General features: G+C 35.4%; 1 long non-coding RNA gene across 2 annotated transcripts; it reads right to left on the bottom strand.

Annotated features, from left to right (window-relative positions):
- Window positions 1-782: 782 nt before the first annotated feature.
- Window positions 783-4755, bottom strand: LOC135411818 (uncharacterized). Of its 2 annotated transcripts, XR_010429334.1 has the most exons (4): window positions 2776-4755; window positions 2258-2482; window positions 1546-1670; window positions 783-1186 (listed from the first exon to the last, which is right to left on the bottom strand). It is a non-coding gene; the product is annotated as an uncharacterized LOC135411818 (long non-coding RNA). The 2 variants fall into 2 exon arrangements; XR_010429332.1 differs by having other exon boundaries at window positions 1546-2482.
- Window positions 4756-5429: the final 674 nt, after the last annotated feature.

Raw genomic sequence — 5429 nt, forward strand, 5'->3', positions numbered from 1 at the left:
CGCAAATTACTCCTGTGCATTCTGTGTTTCTGTTAACAATGTACTGCCTTGTTAGGCTTTACCGTAAGATTTGAATGTGAAATGGATTCTTGTAGAAACCTAATTAGGCTAGGATGGAAACCAGTTACTTCTGAGTTCTAGGACAGTCTTGCTTTTTACAGCATTATAGTGATGCAGTCTCAGTAGTCTTCTTCTCTGTTTAAACACTAAAAAATGTAGGAACTCCCTGAGTTTGGGATTATTTTTTCATAGAATCAGTTATAAAATGAAGATCTAGACCTGTAATAAGATTTTAAACATCCCTAAAGCAAGTTTTCTTCTTTTCTAGAGATATGTAATTTACTTTACTTAGCTGTAGACAATAGCAAGTGTTTTGCTAAAATTTCTTTGCATTGCTGAAAACACAGATCTGGTTTTTTGTTTTGTTTTTTATTTTTTTTTACCCATTTGGTTGGTTAATTTATCATATTCCAGTTTCTTTAGAATGAAGTCACCTGCAGAGACAGCCCTGACTTTTATGTTTATCCAGCTTCTACATTTTTGCTGTGTGTTTAAAATCACTCCAAGAGAATTTGTAAATAAGCCCAGACATAACACCATTTTGCATGATTCTCTTGTGACACAGCTAACTGTTCCTTAATGTCACTTCTGAAATAGAAATTCTTAAAAAATTAAATTGGTTTACACAAAAAAATGTCAAGTTATCAGTGTTGTGGGAAATATTGTGAGTTCTTAAGACTACAGCACTTTATTTTTTTAAAGAATTCTCTTAACCTCTGTAAAGTATTTGATCAGGTAAGACATTTATTTATGTCTGAATTGGCAAATGCAGTCACCCAGATAATTAAGTAGCTGAAAAATATCGATCTGTTAGGCATAATGCAGTCAATACCAGAAATGTTTACCAGAGTAACACTAACATTAATACATTCTATTACCTTGTAAAATTATTGGGTTAGGTCTTAAGTCCACATCTCTTTCCAATAATCTTCAAAGATTCATTAGAATCTTAGTTCCTACTATTTGTGAGTAGTGAGGCAACATAAAAATGTTTAATACAACTCTCAAACCTGTAAAAATATCCATTAAGGTATACTCATCGTGATGCTGTGATGCCGGCCATGTTCACTCTGGTCATAAATTTCACCAGAAGACTTCAAAAAGTATAGTAGCACAAATTAAGATTCTGTGGACACAATAGACATGTAGAGCCACTAATAAATACAAATCAAAATACTGGTGTGAAATTTTTTTGCACAATGTGCCAAAAAAATTTTTTTGCACAATGTGCTATGTAGTGCTAGTTTGTCACATCATCATAATTGTAGCACATTTTCATCATTAGAAATAAATTTGAAAATCCATGATGAAACAAGACACTGAAAGCAACAGCAAATATTCGTTGATCTCAACAGGGTATTACTTGTGATGTTTCATTGTAATATTAGATTATTAGTTATTTATAAAACCATTATTTAAAAACTACTAATTTATTTAGACCAGATAGACCAACTAGTTTTTCCAATTGACTTCTCTTGCACATACTTTCTCTCTATATTTCTACATTATCATGAAGTGTTTGACATCAAGACCCATTGCTCTATAGGCTGGCATCTGAATTGTTCTAGTCATGTAAAGTAAGTATTATATTTTCACCTGCTGGACTTAATCTATAAATATCCCAAGTGATATAAAAAATGTAAATAGTTGATAATGGTTCACAGGCTTATTAAGTACAAGAATGTTCACAGGCTTATTAAGTACAAGAACTAAGGGGTGGGAAAATAAGCTTAAGGTGCTGTTTCAAAAGAAAGAGAAGGAAACTATTCTTCATGAAATTAAGCTGTGGAGCTGCTTGCCAAAGAGTGCATGTTAAAAATACACAGAGGCTAAAGAAGTGCCTTACTTAAATCATGGAAGAAGATCTGTGGTGGTCTATTAACTATGAAAAGATCCCCATTGAGTAAGAAAGTCCCAGAACTGCAATTTTTTTAAGACTAGACAGATAGTCTCAGGAGCTATTACAGCTATTACTGTTCTTGTATTTTTTCCTAAACCTCTGCTGTGGACCATTGTCAGAGAGTCATGATACTGAACTAAATGAAGTTTTAGTGTAGATAAGAGCCCATTTTGGGCTTCTTATGTATCAACAATACCACCTGGCACCTATAGTTCTAGTTTTACTTCTATTTACTTAAGACTACAGAAAAACAGAATAAGTCAACGTTATCTAAATGCAAAAATTTTTTTACATTACTTGAAGTCAAGATGTCAGATACATGAATGTCCTTTAAATACATTGTCACTAAGTTTTCATTTACAGGTAGATGGCTGAGGAATTATTTTTGCCCATTTGATTTTTGTCCCTCCATTTTAACTTTCTTGTTTTCTCACTTCAGATGTGTCTTTCTGTTTTTCTCACAGCAATGGAGCTGTAGGTTTGCTTCTCTTCTAACTGCATCATTCCACAGAACATTCATGTCTGTGCAAAAGACATTAACACATTTAACAAGTAACAATAACAGTCACAACAAAGTTAGCAGAACAAAAACATCATTAAAGCCTTCGTCTGCAAAGTTTCTGTAACTGGAATGTCTGTCTTCTATGTAAACGACTGTATTAAGACATGATTTTTTCAATGACTTTATTGTTTTAGTTAAAGGTTAAGAATTAATATAAATTTTATTGAAATTCTTGGGATGCATCAAAAGAAGGGTGAAAAGCAGATCAGGGAAGGTGATTCTTCCCCTCTACTCCACTCTTGTAAGATCCCACCTTGAGTACTGTGTCCAGCTCTGGGGTCCTCAGCACAAGAGGAAAGACATATTGGAGTGGGTCCAGAGGAGGGCCATGAAGATGATTAGAGAGCTGGAGCACCTATCCTGTGAGGAAAAGCAGAGAGAAAACTGGGATTGTTCAGCCTGGTGAAAAGAAGATTCTGGGAAGAACTTACTGTGGCTTTTCAGGACCTAAAGGAGGCTTGTAAGAAAGATGGGGACAAACGTTTTAACTGGGCCTGTTCGATAAGATAAGTAGTAACAGTTTTAAACCGAGAGTCAATTCAGATTAGATTTAAGGAAGTTTTTTACAATGAGGGTGGTAAAACAATAGGTTTTACCTGTTTGGTTTCTTAATTGCCCAGAGAGGTGGTATATATATCCCACCCTTGGAAAGAATCATGTTGGATGAGGCTCCAACAATCATGTCATTGAGGATGTCCCTGTTCATTGCAAGGGAGCTGGACTAGATGACCTTTGGAGGTGCCTTCTAACCCAAACTATTCTATGATTCTATGAAATATTTGTGTCTCCAACTGCATTACAGGCTTGTACATGCTAAGTGTAGACATTAGAAATGACCATATCCTCATTGATATGTTTAACGTTATAAGCTTCTGATTCACTATCACCTACATTTTCACTAGATCCCTCCTCTCAATTGTGTGATGCTTCTTCCTAAGCCTGAAAAATTCAGCACCCAACACATATATCAATCCTGTCTGTCAAACTCACTTCTAATATCTGAACTAAGAAGTAAACAAGTAAACTCTGAGCATACCTGCTTCCACATAGACATAGACAAGAAGAAAATCTGTGACAGCAACTGATTTTTATATCCTACTACAGCCTGCGATATAGGAGACTTCGGTTTAGATTCTGTTTTGGAAAACAGTCTCTCAGACTAGAGATTCCCAAATAAATGATCTCCATTCCATTACACAAGGTAAAGAGAAGTGTCAGCACCCCACAAAATTCTAAGATCACCACAACCATTTCTTTCTCCTCCAGTCTTTTGTGACAAAGTTATGCTCCAAATATCGTTTCAACCAAGACATGTATGTCTGTCCCCTCACTTCAGCATTTCCCAGGGGTTATCAGCCACCCACTGACATGTATCAGGTCAGCACTTACCTGAATTCTGTTCATTTTCTTGTCTCTCCTCATGGACGCGAGTTTAAATTCTACCTTCTGAAACAGCATCTCTAAGTTAGGCATGGTGATGCTTAAGTCCTCTTCAGATACACAAAAATTACTGTCAAATACTATTTTCAGTCATGTCAAGATCATGAACTTTATTTCCTATTAAAAATTACATCCCAGGTCAAAATTTTTACATTGATTTTCACCCCTGAGTGTGTCTGTTAGTTTTCTTGGGCCTGATTCCTGTTTTACCACATAAAATGGAAAAATGTTTAAATGCAGACACCTCTCAATGAAGCCACACCTATATATCACAGAAGAGTATCAAGGAAGAGCAGACATGCAATCATTTGCAATAAACTTTTTAATTTTAATAATCTAACATTAGGATGCCTCAAGTACTCTGTAGTTGAGATGAGTCATATTCAAAGCTCAATTCATTAGTAAAGGCAATCTTTGACATAAAATGCAACCAGGGCTATACTATGAGAAGAATTAAAAAGTGGACTATCTAAGATAAAGTAAAAGATTGAATCTTCTGAGCTGGCATAGTCTGCCTTTCTGGAAGGTTTCACTTTCAGTACCCAAGCTGAACCAGTTGTCATGCAGAAACTTTGATTACCATCAGTCCAGACAAAATGCAGAAAGCACCATGTCTCTGGTGAATTTTCTGGACTCCAAGTTCTGTATATCATAGTAATACTCATTTTTAATTTATTCCTCTCTGTTGGGGCTTTTTTGGTGATGGGTTTTGGGGTATATTGTTTTGGAGTTTTCTTCTGGAAAAAGTTATTACGGTGACCAGATCCATTCTGAGATCTCAGTCTGGTACTAAGCTTGAGCAAAAAGCATGAAAGTTGAGAATCTAAAATTTAGACATAGCCTGATTTATCAAATTTAGTTAATAAGCTGATTTTCTTAATCAGTTGATTTTTGTCTACTCAGAATCTCTGTCCCAATATTTTTCACCTATCACAAAGAATGTAAAAGCCAAACAACTCAAGCTTTTATACTCTTTAGGCTCACTGCTCAGCCCTATAAGTGTTTGCATCAAATTCTCCCACAGAGTTAAGACAGAACTTTATTACACTTTCAGATGCTTGCTCTTTTGTACTCCCAGATATGAGAGAGAAGTCCAAGGATGGGCTTTCTCCAGCGGGCTGCTTTATCTTTGCTATGCTATTGTCAAGAAGAAATACCCTGTTCTTGTTTTAAGTTAGCACTTGTAACACAATATTGCAGTGTGTTCAACTTCCATCTTATCTTCTTCCTCAGTGAATATAATTCTGATCAATATCCAGGCTTAAAAAAGAGACAAAGAAACAAGATAGATTAGGAAACTTTCCAGGAATGGATTTGATAAAAAAGAAACAAAGGAGAATTTTGCTCTGACTTTTCAACAGGGATTGGTTTCATTAATACTGTAAACCACCACTAAGGTAATTTTCTCTGTCAGGTTGAACTCATTCAAAATTCTTAGTCTTCCCAAGTTATTGTACCTGGCCAGTG

The sequence above is a fragment of the Pseudopipra pipra genome, chromosome 1 (genome assembly GCF_036250125.1).
Source record: "Pseudopipra pipra isolate bDixPip1 chromosome 1, bDixPip1.hap1, whole genome shotgun sequence".
Classification (NCBI taxonomy): Eukaryota; Metazoa; Chordata; class Aves; order Passeriformes; family Pipridae; genus Pseudopipra; species Pseudopipra pipra.